Source organism: Mastigoproctus giganteus, chromosome 2 (assembly GCF_048544385.1).
Source record: "Mastigoproctus giganteus isolate SK-2022 chromosome 2, ASM4854438v1, whole genome shotgun sequence".
In the NCBI taxonomy this organism is placed as follows: Eukaryota; Metazoa; Arthropoda; class Arachnida; order Uropygi; family Thelyphonidae; genus Mastigoproctus; species Mastigoproctus giganteus.
Window position 1 is genome coordinate 264,458,143 of NC_143576.1, and position 15,569 is coordinate 264,473,711.

A 15,569-nucleotide genomic window follows, 5' to 3' on the forward strand; every position below is an offset into this window, starting at 1 on the left:
GAGATGATATCATCTTCCAGTTTATATAATGTCAGTTTTACAGTCGCACAATTAGAAGAATGTTACAAAAAGCAGAGTATTCTGTGCATATCAGGCTTATTAATCGAATTCCAGAGGGTATACGGCGTATACCCACGTGTGTGTGTGTGTGTATATATACATCATTTTATTTTTCTTTTAATATAATTTGTATTAAATTCATTTGTATTATTATTACATTGGTACGCTGCTAAATTTTAATATAATTTAAGATCATTTGGAGCTAGCTAAACTTGCAGATCACGAACAGAAACAGATCGTCTTTGCCAATTATTGATTGGACGTTGAATGGGGCTAGCCCTCGTCACCGTACCATTCAATGTATACTAATATCAGTAATTTGCCTCATCATCGTCATTTTATTTTATTTTATTTGCATTTATTCAACCCCAGGTTTAGTGCGGTGTAGAGTTTGTAAAGGTAGGATACCTGCGTGTACCTAGGAACTTTACAATAAAGATCATATTTATTTATTATTTTATCGTTAGTTATTTGTTTATTTATAGGGTATAATACATTCAACCAACTCAGGCTACCTGTCTTTTAGCCTCAAGGCTCACTGGGTACACTTTTATTCTAAATCCTTACGCTAAAATAAAACTACTGACGGTTTTCCTCTATTCACGGTTAAAGTGTGCAGTGCCTTCATTGTGGAACCCCTTCTGTCAATCTTTAATCAGATATTAAATTCCGGATCAATCCCGACAATATGGAATCACTACAGGGTACAACCCATACCTAAAAGAAGAAACTCTAAGGACTTCAGACTGATCTCGGTGGGCTGCACTCTTATTAAAAGTGTTTGAGAAAACTATCTTATCAGCACTGATAGACCAATGCTTCTCTCATAGACCGAAACATCTGCATACTGTGATCCCCAAAAGATCTACATATACAAACTTACTAGACACCCTGTTTAAAATTCAAACTGCTCTCAACAGTAAATCTTAGCTGGACGTCATCTTCCTTGATATTTCATCTGCTTATGATAAGCTCTCAATTCCCGCCTCATCTACATCCTGGAAAAATACTTTGGCATTACAGGAAGCCTGCTAAAAGCCATCAACCTCATCCTTACGCCCAGACAACTCATCATCAGCCATAAATCCTTCAAGCAGGAGCGTGTTATAACGCGGGAAGTACCGCAGGGAGGTGTCCTGTTCGGTTTATGGTTCGCCGCGGCCCTTGAACCTTTCCTCGCAAGGTACACTCATTTCTCATCAAATGCAGATGGCCTCAAATTATATATAAAATCAAATGACCCTGAACAAACCCACCTGATAAATCAGCGAGCCGCCGTCCTGATCAACAGCCTTGTAACCTATCTACTGCAGATAGGTCTGGAGCTAATCATCTAAATCAGCCCAAATCACATTTACAAAAAAGGGAATCAAAAATGACATCACAACGGAGTGCAGATAAGGAAAGTGAAATCTCACACCGACCTCGGCTTGACTTGGGACGAGGGCCTCACTTTTTTCAAAACCATTTTTTGACCATGAAAACTAAGACTTTTTCGGCGATGTGGGCAATTCGACAAGAGCTGACGGGGTTACTCCACGTCGATGTAGTCGGAAGATACGTCCAGCGGTGCCTACAACCTATCGCACTGTATGCATCACCAATCTGGTCTTATGCACCGACCTCGTACATAAACAGATTCCTGGCAGTCGAGTACTGGGTAATGCGATGGATGAACAGAATCATGAGCAGCGCATTCACCAACTCCAGGGCTGTTTTATATACCAACTTAAATATCACTCCCTGGAGAGTTCACGTTGCATCCAGGAATATTCTTCTTCTGTCTCAGATGCTAACTGGTGTGATTGACGCCCCCAGTCTTCACGGAGTTATCGCTACTCCACGTGCTGGACGCAGTAATGACAGTCCCTACTTACCTTTACACTCTATACTGTCCAACCTGTGCTGTCTTTCAGAACAACGCAGTCCCCCTTTTCAATACATCGGCAATAGACCACCCTGTGAAATACTGTGAAGGCAAGCAGTACAGAGTGAAGAGCCTCTTCTCTGAAGCTTACAGCTTGCTTGAACTATAGAAGTATGAAGAAGAAGCTTGAATAGGAAGGAATGACCAAAATATAAAATAGCTGTTGGACATCTACTTGTTAATAGTACTGTGAATAATTTCCTCTTCTAAAGTTGTCGATAATTACATTCTGTAAATGATTCGCACTTCTGTAAATATTGTAAACGTGATTTGTAAATATTGCATTGTAAAAATTGCCATTCTTGCATTTTTGTACACCCTTCTAGCCGGTTGGCTGTGTAAAAGGGGTGAAAGCAATCACTTGCTATAATAATAAACGGATTTAATAATAATAATAAAAAAATCTTATCTTACATCTTCTTTATCGCCCTAAAGGCTAACTTTGAATGCTTTTTTATGCTTAATACGCTCTTATTCAATTCGCTTCGCCTTAGGGTTCTCTTCGAAAGCTTTCATTGTACAGTATTGCACTTTAAACAGCCTCTGCAGCCGAGTAGTCAGGATCACGAATGCAGTAGCACACGCTCTTTGAATAGACCGGGATTCAACAGCCTGACTGCTAAATAAGGTCGATCTGCCAAAGCACACTGGACCAGCTTGGCAGACTATGGTCCATTTCCCTCAACGTGAATCGTTGAGGAGGCTTCCACCGTGCAGTGGATTGACAATGGCTGCAGTTTACCTTTTATTGTGCTTTAAACACTGTTCAAATTCCTTATCTTAAATTCTTATCTTACATCGTGTTGTAATTATTTCAGTCTTTTTTATGAGAGACTGATGTAATGTTTAATCAATAATTTGATGGCATCAATCTGATCTGGGTCTCTTTTCCTTCTTTTCCATTCAAGCATTTTCCCGTTTACCTTTTATTATTACTTATTACTGAAAAGCCTATCGGGTGGTTATACAAATAGGTTTCTCTATTCAGAAGACGCTAATGTCAAAACGGCTACGGTTAGCTCTTTGAAAATCGGGGGGAAGGGGTATGTCATTTAGGGAATGGGGAAGCGATTTGTAGAAGAAAAAAGATTGTTCAAATTTCCCACCATGGGGAGAAATTGGCATTGTAAACATGGGATGGAATACTTAACTTAGAATCAGATGTTAATATCAGAACTTAGAAATCTAAGATATTGTTCTGTCTGCTTTCCTTCACTTGAGATGACATTCTGAAAACCGAGGACTGCATGCCAGACAGTTTCGCGTAGCTTCTCGTTAGGATGTTGGCTACATGCTGTTTAATGCTTGCTTTCAAATCGCCAAGCGTCTGTATGCCGCCACGGTAAACTCTGTCTTTCAGGTATCCCCATTTTGACGCCGGTCCTAGTGCACTTTAACTACGGCGGCTCTCGAACCAGTTTGGGAAATCGAGACACCAGTTCGTCGAGCACCCACAATCTGTCCTTATTCAAAGTCCGATAAATCCCTCCTTTTAACCATCACGCTCGGAATTTTACTACCTACTGAACCACTGACACCTTATCTGTGCTACGTAGGTCAACTAACTCCGCACTGTCGTACCTCACGTGGTCAACGGTCGCATTCACTTTTCATAGGGGTGGTCATAATTCAGTGATCACTCAGTGTATATTGTCAAGCTGCACCGAGGCCTCTCCCAACTCCGCTGTGTCGCAATACAAACTCTGTAAAAGCCATAGATAGTCTGAGCTTTAGTGTTGGCCAGCGTAATGTTTGGTTGTGGTACCGCAGGGCCCCTACTGGGAGCCCACATTGTCCATACTCTACCAAGGGGAGAGAGAAAGGCTGGGTATGGAATAGAAAGGTCTCTGGAGGGGTGGAACCCTGGACGATGCCTGAGCTTAACTTGAGCCAGGGAGGGCCCCAAGGGAGAAAAAAGCACTCTGGAAATTGAAAAAGGGAGTGGAGATAGATGAGGACGAGAGGAACACACGAAGGTAAAGAAGGTGAATGATAGGAAGACTTTCCATCTGGAAATAAGAACTTAAGGAGATAGAGGGGCACCGCTGTGGAAAGGGCCCATCCTCCATATGGGGACTGTGAAGAGGAGAAAAAGATTTGTGAGGGTAGACTTCATCTGGCGAAAAGGTTTGAAGAGGAGGTGGAGAAAGGAGGCTGGGATTGTAGGGGATTAAAGTCATAGGGACAGGCCCAATGTGGAGGAGAGAGGACACCGCACTGTGGACATTCAGTGCTTCTCTGTTATTAATTCCACACGGGCCAGGGATTCCCCGAAGTACTGACGTCAGACTGTACTTTCTCCGTTTCGTCTTCTTATAATCCCGCCATCCATTCACGTTCAAAATCCCTAAACTCATTTCTGACGGGCACGTAGATTATAAATGACACGTGCGCTTTCTGGGGGTTCTTTTAAATGTGTGAGCTACCGTTCTGCGCTCGACATGATTCGCACAACCAACGATTTGCATAAAGTATGCTTTCATCAGTGTGTCAGTCCTTTTGAAACCATAGTGGGCCTCTTACCTTTACTAATTAGAAAATTTTTTATCTTCGTGTATTAAAAAGCTGCCGGGTAGTAGTTAAAGATGTCAAACTAATTTTTCTTCTTACCGGGTCTTGCGCACAAAATGCTGTTTTCTCTTTTTTTCATTCGAAATCCTTTCAAGAGTGCAACTCGGTTGGAATATTTCTTTTGGCAAACGCTGTCGCCAGTGTTTGCTGCGAGTTTTCTTATCGCAATAAGCACTTGATCGTCGGCGAATAGAATTAAGTTCGATTATTCCTTTTATACATTTTTAATTCCCGGGTCAGTTTTCGGGAAAAACATTATTTAAATCAGGATAAAACATCCTAATTTTAACGAGAGAGAAATAAAGGGATGGATAAAATTCACCTTTGATGTACAGATTTTAATTTAACTCGGATGTCATTCTCTTTGCATATGTTAATAATTGTTCCGAAAAGAAAATAATTGCTTTTGTCACTCCACAATGATCTGAATGGCTTTTATTTATGATTACTTTCTGAAGTAAAGGATTTTCGTAATTACTAAGTTCCAAGATGTAATTTTGGGAAAATTAATTCTCTGACAAAAAGAAAGCTCCACATGATTGACTGTTTATTGTGATCCTCTGTACTCGTACAGAGAACTCTCGCAGTAGTACGGGGGTAATGATCACTGTCCTCCCACACCGGATGCAAAAGTCCTGAGTTTGAATCCCGTCTATGATTAGACGTGTGGTCGTGTGTTTTTGTAAGTGGCGGCTCCTAGAACGTCGATTCAGCTTCGCCTCGTGTCTCTGTGAAGAGCTCGTACCACTGCAACTGGGCCAGATGTGTGGGTAATGTAGGCTCGAATGTATCACGTGTGTGTTCTGGTGTTGTGTCTGACCGCTTGGCTACCCAGAAGCATCAATCACCTGGACAGATGATTCTGGGTATTCGTCTACACCAGGAGTGGCCAACTTAATTTGTGATGCGATCTACTTTTTGCCTTCAAAATGTGCCGCAATCTACCCTCTCAAAAATTTCATTGCACAAGGTGCACAAATCGAGGGATGACTGTATATTCAAAATTCGTCGTGATCGACCGAAATTAAATCCGCGATCGACTCATTGGCCACCCCTGGTCTACACCACGGGAAGATTTACGAGGAGACGAAGTTTTATGGGCTTTTCACAATGTGGCCGAGTTAGTCCGTCTCGGCAAGGTTTGCATGATTTTTTGTCCAACAAACAGCACCGCCGTTTTCTGACCGAAGAATCCTTGCAGCAACATAATAAACATACTGGCTCCTCATTGCCTTAGTTGCACCCTAGTTACTTTTGCCCTTAACACAATTAACAAAATCCCTTAGCGCTTAACACCACATAAATGTTCTCTGCAACGACGCCGTTTCTCAGTTATACACTGAAGGGGCAGAATTCATGAGATACCTGGTTCTTTGGCAACGCGACCCTGTCACCCCTCTCTCTAGTGGACGAACCCACTGCTTGGCGTGTATACAGGTACACTGCATTCCCGTAGACGGTAATTCGATGTCAGTATGGATAAACATCGTGAGTTAACCGACTTTGAAAGAGGGATGATAGTGCCTGCTAGACGCATGGTCACTCTATCGCCGAGTTGGTACAGAAATTGCACTATCCCCCTTCGACAGTATCAAGAATGTATCAGGAATACGTCATTTCCGAAATAACATCTCACCGTGGACAGCGCTGTAGGCGGAAAAAGGTGATGGACGAATGTGGCCGTCGACATCTGTCTCGCATTCTTTCAGCCAACCGGAGAGCGACATTGACACAAATCACCGCGGACTTCAACGAGAGAGTTGCCAAAAATGTCTTCATCAAGGCCACCAGGCCACCAGGATTAGCCACAATACTTTATAGGAGCCGCCGACCCATCAGATTCCCATTGCTAACACCCCGACACAGGACTCTACGCCTCAAGTGGGCAAAAGGACATTGGCACTGGACCTTGCATGATTGGAGAGTGGTCTCCTGCTTCAATGAGCCCGGTTTTGAGTTATTTCGAGCGGAAGGGAGGGTGCGTATCGGGCGAAAACCGCACAAAGCTATGCATCCGTCATGACAACAAGGACGGTCAGTAATGATCTGTGGCGTGTTCAACTGGCAAAACCTTGGGACGTCTAGACGCATCTCTGAGCACGTCTAGTACGTCTGGTACGTCTAGACGCATCTCTGAGCGGTTCAAGTTACGTGTCCATCCTTGCAAACCATCTGCATCCCTTCATGGTCATCGTGCCCCCACAGGGCAATGGACCTCCAGCACAGTACAATACGCCTCCCACAGAATTGTGGTGGCTAGAATGTGGTTCGAAGGGCATTCCGCAGATTTTACTACCATGGAATGGACTTCCTTTTCACCGGACTTGAACTCTGTGGAGCATATTGTGGATGCTGTGGAAAGGTCCGCTCCAGCTTGGGATCCTCCACCCAGGAATTCGAAGGAATTTTTGGACAGCAGTGCAGCAAGCATGGATAGAAATACCTGTGGAAGGCTTTCGTGAACGTTGACTCAATGCCTCTCCGTCTGACTGCCCTTATCCGGGCGAAAGGTGGGCTTACTCGTTACTAGATAGGTGTCCCATGATTTATGTCAACTCAGTTTACAAAACAGCGTGTTCACTGTTTTTGAGATCGAAGAAGAAGGGGAATGGAAGAAGGTCATTCGGATACAACACTTTGATGTCACTTTGGTGACCATTCTATCCAGATCGAATATCGTATGCAGATTATATAAATTTCTTCATTGATTCAAAGGAGCTTGTCAGTCAACCATTCGTCATTCAACAGTTTCTGAAGAACTAGAAATCCTTGAAGAATATCTTTAAGTAACTGGCCAGTTACTAAACCACAAAAAATCTGCACAGTTTGCGTTCTCAAAAACATGCATGCTCTGATGGTGGAAATGAAGGGGAAAGCACACACAGATGGTACTAAGGTAAATAAAATGGACCATCACTGGGACCTTAGATGGAACGTGGGCCACAAATTTTCTCATCCTTTTAAAGTGCACTAATATATACGGAGAAATGTGGGTCAGCAGGTAGGACCTTCTGGGCTTCCATAATCCCAACACTAATGATCCATTTGTTCGGTACCTGATACCAGTCCTCTCCATCTTTATCATGTCCTGGGAACTGTTTTGATTCCCGAAGTGGAAAAACGGTTCCTAGTATCTGGTGTATTCCGTGGTGTGAGGTAACTAAAAGTAAAGGAAAGATGATAGTGGACATGTATTGCGACAGCATGTAGTGCATGATATTGTATTTAGGGAACAGAAACCTGGAGTAGTTTATAGATTCGCGGAAGAGGAAAAGGATACTGGATGAGTTATTGTTGTAGCTCTGTTTTAAGAGCACCAGAAACTAAGGCCGATTGCTCCGTATACATTCTGTAAACTGCGCGTGTTCTGTTGTCGATTTTCTGTTTTTCTGGATGAAAAACCCAGGTTTATGGAGAAAAAAACATGCATCCCTCGCCTGATATGGACTGACTCAGCCACGTTGTGAAAGTGGCCCATAGAAATTCCCCACGTCATTGATGTGCCTCGAACTCGGGTCTTTTCTAGCCGGTGTGGGGAGGACAGAGATCCTACAACCTGTGCTGCTACGACGGCAACTGGATGAGAAAGACTTCGGTGTTAACAGGGAAGTTCAAAATGAAGAGTAAAGCAGGCGGGAAGAAGAGTCTATGATAGCTTTCTGTCTGTGATTTATCGAAATATGCAAGTACAGAGAAGTTGTTATCTCTCTGTATATGAGGATGATGCGACCTCACTTGGAACATCTTATCCAGCTCTGGAGATCAGCATTTAAAGACAACGCTTAGCGTTTTCTCCACCAACATAGTTGTCTTTTTTGCGCCTTCTTCCTATGAGGAATGACTTCGAAGATGTGGTGTGGAAGTAGCTGGACATTTTAAGGGAGACTTGATTGAGGCATGCAAAGCTTTCTATACTTGGAAGGATATTATATAAATCAGAAGAAGTTGGAGTTACTGGTAAGATCCTACACGAATCTCAGGCTGAATAAAAGGTAGGAGATAGAGGGTTGTTATAAATGGCCTATCTTTAGAGTAAACCAGTAAAACAAGTGGAGTTCCCAGGGCTCGGTTTTGGCTTCCTTCCTACGTCTAATTTTCATAAATGATAATGACAAAGGTATGCAAAGGAAGCTGCCATAGTTTTATGGGTTTTATTGAAGGTGAGAAGAGTGGTTTTCAATCCGAGCCAGGGCGTGTTGCTTCAAAAATACTTGGAATCGTTGCATGTACGGTCCGAAAAATTTTAATGTTTCAACGCAAATTTATGTATTTGGGTAACAGAAATCCTGTAGTCACGTGTAAGCTAGCGGGAGAGAAGCTAAAAGTGGTTCAGGACGGAAAAGATTTGGGTGGTGTAATTAAACCTGACATGAATTAAAAAATTCATAATGAAAAAAGTCCTTTTCATTATGAATTGAGAACACTAATAGTTCCATGGTGAAGTCGAAGAGCGTCCTTCGCTCTGGACAATTTTAAAATATCATGTCTTGTTTGAGCTACAGATTCTTTTTGCATTGGCTCATAGCTTCGGTATGAATTGGCTCACAGGTTCGTTATGAATTTGACCCATGGTAAAACAATGAATCGGACAAAATGAATCTACAAAAAAGTTCTATGCGATTGTGCAATGCTGCTCGGAGGAAACAGCCCGGAAGGTAGACTTCAGGGGATTGGCACTGCAACATGGCAATGTCTCTTCACACTTGGAGCTTTCCACTGAATAATTTTTTTACAAAGTATTCCATCACTGTGGTCTTTCATCCGCCATACTCATTGTATTTAGCTCCCTCTTTTATTACTTTTTTTTTTGGCTTCTCACGCTAAGGCTTCCCTTGAAAAATCACAGATTTACAACTATTGAAAAAATTATTCAGAAAGCGACAAACGATTAGCATTGACAAAAGAAGACTATCAGGACTGTTACGGATTCTTCATAAGCATTGGAATCGGGATGTATAGCGTCAAGGAGGCTACTTCGAAGGATATCTTTCAGAATAGTTGCTAAATTTCATTTACAAAATATTAGTTCACTCCCAAAGGCTTTGATCATATCGGGGGCTTCTGAGTATTTGATTGGCCTCAGTATTTTGAATTGTACCATTAGTCAGTGGCATTTGAAGCGTATTTAGTATTATTTATAATAACGATTATTTCCTGTAATTATTTTATGTCTTGATTTTTTATTGTCTCACAGTTTCATCATGTGATATGTGCATTTCCAGAATCAATTACAATAATTACTGAATCAATATGCGATCTTTGTTTTCTGAATCCATTCCTTTAATAAACATTCCTGAAGTTGTTCAGATTTCACAATCATTTGATCATCTTAATGCATTTATCAACTAGAAAATTATCTAGACCAAAGAATTAGAATGTCATTAAGGTTTTTATACGCTTTCACATTCTACAAAAAACCTCATTAATTCTGAAGAGTTCAAAACTGAATGTGTATGTTCGATTAAAACTTCTGCTCTCTCCTTTTTTCTTTACAAAGTTTTGCAAGATTAATTTATGTTGTTTCAGATGTCTCTGCTGTTCAGATTAGATTTCTGTTGCCTCACACTTTTGACATTTGGACGTTTTCCGTTCTGTTATCGTACGACACGGGTCCGTACATTTCGAGCATCAAAATTTCTAGTAAGAAGTTACTCCAAAGTTAGAATGTTTCCTGTAACTGTCTGCCCTGATATATTCTGAACTTGAGGTGAATTTCGAGTCACCCACTTTTACACCTCAGCCAAAACCGGGTTCTGTTCTGTCTTGTCAATGGGTTATGCCATGGACAACCGGTTGATATAATTCAAATAAAACGAAGCCTGACAACATCCTGGATTATCTTTCCCAGCTACTGTAACAGTTCTGATATTCATTAACGTTTCTTAAAATACGCGTTGTCTTGTCAAAAGTATTCGAACACCATCATACAAATGTTAGTTTGTAAAATGGTGTTCATTTTTTGTTAGCTTTATGATGGTGTTCTTCTTTTCTCAACTATATCAACGATTTGATATAGCTGAGAAAAGATGTTTTCTCAGCTGTATCATCAACGTTGTTGTTTACTGCACTTCTACGAACATCATATATCATTTGCAATCCCTTCCGCTTCTACGAGGGCAAAGGGTGTTAGTGGAGCGTGGACCAGACTCTTTTGTCTTTCTATTTCCTCTGTCGGCTTTAAAGAATTCCTGTGAAGAGGAATTATTTTCACAATAACAAGTGATAAGCGTCAGTGCTAGAATGCTAGAATCCTTTTAAGGCGCCTGAAAAGGGGGGGGGGGACACAACGTTTCAGTGAAGTATTGTACCCTCAGTGCACCGAAGCCTTTTAGTTTCAGATTATATCGAAATGCATTGGTAAAGCATTTGTAACGGAAACACAACTGGAAGGAATGAGCTGTACTCAAAGGAGAGGTCATGAAAAAAAGATTACAAGAGCAGAATTCAAGCCATTTTCCTGAATTATATCTACGATGTTTTAGGCGAAAAATACGTTGCAATATCATAGAGATTATTGGCCAGTAACACAATACGCGATTGAACGGGCAAGTACGTCTGGAATTCAGTGCAGTAACAGAGAGATGGTGGGAGAATTAATTTCATCGTTGACTGGTTTCAGCGTAAAACATGTGTTGAAAAACCGCCTTTCGATCGAACAAAGAAAAAAAGGCTTCCAAATCTATATCTATTACAGAGAGAGAGAGAGAGAGAGAGAGAGAGAGAGAGAGAGAGAGAGAGAGAGAGAGAGAGAGAGGATAGTCTTTCGCTTGGTATTCAAGTTATTTGATTGCAATTCCAGTAATATTTTAAGATTAAACGGAAACTACGTTCCATCGTTCTGGCCATTTTAAAATGCAGAAAATTGGAAATCAAAACTCTCAACTACAGTTGTACCCACTCTACCAACAGAGAAAATAACACAAGGGGGGCTGTTATCTCCATTACTATTTGCAGCATTGCTGGAATCATTTTTGACAGAGCACACTGAGTTTTCGTCATACGTGGAAGACCTTAAATACTTCATTGAATCAAGAGATCCGAGAAACACCGTACGTCATACGTGGAAGACCTTAAATACTTCATTGAATCAAGAGATCCGAGAAACACCGTAAAAATCAGACAAAATGCTGTTCAAGCCTTAGATATCCATAAGATTATCTACAGTCCATTGGACTGAGTATAAACCTAGAGAAAATTGCGCAGATGTCTTTCATACGTAGGTAAAATAAAAATTATGTGTCGATACGAATTAATGGCACGACTGTCCTTAAAGTTGGCTCCCATACTGACCCAGATCTTACAAGGGATAAGCATCTAACATTCAAACAACACTGTTCCAAGCCAAAGCTAAAACGATTGCTGCGATGTGCAGATCAGGCAAGAGATTGCTGGCTTGAGAAAACTGGTGTCTGCATATCGTAGGTCTAGTCTGGTGTAGTCCCAATATCCATGTATGCGTCGACCATTTGGGCATCTGCTTTGGGTAGTTATGTCAGAGATTCGTGAGTCTTGAATATTGGTTAATGTGGAAAAATGAACAAGGTGGCATGGAAACCATTTACAGTATCTACGGCCGTCTTATTCTCCAACCTTAATGTGATCCCCTGGAGGGTGAACACTACTTACTACAACATTGAAGTGGAAGAAATGATTTCGAAAATTATAGATGTTCCATCTCTTAAAACATCATTCATGGCCCACGAAAGAAATGAAGACACAAGATGACTCATAACTGCACCTCAGCAGTTCCCTGACAAATTTTGTCAAGAGAAATTTCGTAATGACTGGAAACAAATAATAGCACAACGGTACCAGCTTATCCCTGCAGGAGATCAACCGAGAAGGAAGAATAAACTAATGACATCTATCTGGTGTCTGTCTGATACTGAATATAATTGCAATCACGAACTGAAGAGATTGTTCCTTGAAGACACCTGACATACATACAGCTATGGTATTAAGCTTTTATTATTGTATAGAAATTGATAATGTAGAATATGTATAAAATGTAATAGACCTAAAATGTACACTGAGCTGGCCTGCATTATCAATACCCCCTTGTGTATGAATGGACTGGTCCTTCGCGGTGGTGAAGGCTCAAAGTAGGGAAAGGCTGATATATGATTGTAGTTCCCCCATGTGGCGATCAATTTTTTTAATGTCTGCGAGGAAGGATGGATCGGCACCAAGAACTCTCGGACTTTGAACATGGAATGATTATGGGCGCAGGTGCCGACGTGGTCGACGTCCGTGGTGAGCATAGCGTGTCTTGTCCCGTAACGCAGCAGCGACACAGTACTATGACCCAGCTCATCTAATACACGTAGGGACAGCAAGAACAATATCAACATGATTGTATATAAAATTATTGTATTACTAATTATTGAATGTAATTCACTCATATAGGAGTTTAGGCGCATCTGCAACTTAGACCATATTGCGCTGTATATATTATGTCTATAAAGTGCGTTTGCTTTCTCTGGTCGATTTGCTTGTTTGCTGGACAAAAAGGCCCCGAGTGCCAAGCGATAGTGTCCAAGAGATTTTTCCCAAGCGATATATAAAGTGATTTTCCCAGTGATTTCTTGTGTTTAATTTCTAGTGCCTTTATTCATTGCAAGTGGTTCTGTAATCAACAGATTTTGAGTGAGTACCCAGAAAGGAAAACCACCTCTCTTTTCTTTGTATATTTATAGGCTTTCTCACTAACCGCTTGGTCACTAGGTGACACCATCCTGCATCCACATGGCGGGGCCGGTATCTGGGGCAAATGTTATCCTCCAGGGGAGCAAAAAAGGAGCAACCATGGATATAAATGAGTATCCACCTCTAGAGCCTTCAAACTCAAGGCCAGGCACATCAACTGATAATGACTTGAATCAACCGAAAAGACTTCGAAGGGAAGAACAGTGCTATGACTTGCCAAACATGTTGGCAATACACTTCCTATCCACCCAGCCTGTGGGCAAGTTATCACAATTTCTTATTCAAAGATATTTGGAATCCATCGCCGGTTTACCAAAAATGGTAAAACGACTGCAATCGGGAGACCTCCTGATTGAAACAACTTTCTCTAAACATTCTGAATGGCTGCTAAAGACAAAGACGTTTGGCGGGCTGCCAGTATCTGTCACTCCCCACAACACCTTAAATTCATTTAAAGGTGTTTTCACAGAGTGCGACCTACTTACAATCTCTGAGGAAGAATTAGTTCAAGAACTTATCAGTCAAAAAGTGATCAGTGCCAAACGAATAATGACAAAATAAGATGGAAATCGCATTCCTACTAAATCCATCATCTTAACATTTAGCACTCCACAATTGCCATCCAATGTAAAAGCTAGCTATTTAAACTGCCGAATTCGCCCTTACATCCCAAACCCGATTCGTTGCTTTAAATGCCAGAAACATGTCCATTCTCAGCAGGCATGCTGAGGAGATACCATCTGTCCAATTTTTGGATGAAAAGACCATACACAAACAGATTGTTCAGCCTCAACTCTTGTTTGCCCTAACTGCAAAGGAAGCCACCCTGCTTTTTCCAAATCATGCGAAATGTGGAAAACTGAAAAAAAAATTCCAAAAATATAAAATTGAACATAAAGTCACATATCCCGACCCACGCAGACAGATTACATTGACCATACCTAGTCGATCCTATGCGTTTCACACCCGGAGATATTCGTCAACTGCAGTTCAAACAGATGTGTCAATTCCGCCTAGCACTTCTCTTGCTAACTGGGTTAAAGCAACCCTATCAACATCCGGAAAAGACACTCCCAAATCTAAAACCAGTGAAGCCAATAACGCTCCATTCAGTATTCCAACTGATGCTCCAACGGTCTCGAATGACATTGAAAAACTGAAAACTGCTAAAGACTCTTCGGGTTTCTTAGAGTAGCCACAATAGTATGGAAGTGGATCAACACCAAGGTTATAAGGAACCCATTCTGGAACTTCATGCCAACGATACAATGGATACTGGACGCCCGGTATTAGCATTAGCATTAGCATTAGTAGAGGCATATGATGCAAGAAAGCAAGCTTATTCAGCATCAGCCAAAAAAAAAAAAAAAAAACCCCTCTCCCATTTCACCCCACCGTTCGTTCGAAATACCTGTCCAGTTGAGCTTTAAATTTGTTTAGGCTATCAACTTCAACAACAAGTAATGGAAGTCTGTTCCACCAACCAACCACTCGCTGGCCATAGGCAAATTTCCGCACATCTATCCGACATCCGTCCTTCCTCAATTTGAATTTATGCCCTCTGAGGTGATTATTCTGAGAAAGATGAAGAATCCCATTGGCATTGAGCATGCTCAAACCATTCAAAGCCTTATACACCTCTATCAGATCACCTCGCCGGTGCCTAGTCTCCAGACTCTGTAATTTGCAAAACTTAAGCCTTTCTTCGTAAGAGCAACCCTTTGTTCCATTTACTAATCTTGTTGCCCTTCTCTGTACCCGTTCCAGCAGCTCTACATCCTTCTTGAAATGAAATGAGGCCTCCAGACCTGTATACAGTACTCAAGATGTGGCCTAACCATTGCCTTATACAAGGGAATAATCACCTCCTTATCCCTGCTATAAAAATTCCTGTATATCATTGACAAGACACCATGAGCTACTCTTGCAGCTCGTCTGCACTGCTCAGAGAACTTCATATCTGCCTGCACAATTACCCCCAGGTCCTTTTCATTCTCCACCACTGTCAGTGTAGTACCGCAGAGTTGATACATTGCTCTGGGGTTACTGTTACCCATATGTAGTACTTTACATTTGTCAATGTTAAACTTCATTTGCCACCTCTCAGCCCATCTGTTCAACCTTTCCAGATCCTGTTGCAGCAGCATAGCGTCAGTAGTGTCCTTAACGACCCTGCCAACCTTTGTATCATCTGCAAACTTAGACATTAAACTTGATATCCCATCATCAATATCATTCATAAACACCGAAAACAACAATGGACCCAACACTGAACCTTGAGGAACTCCACTAATAACATTAGTCC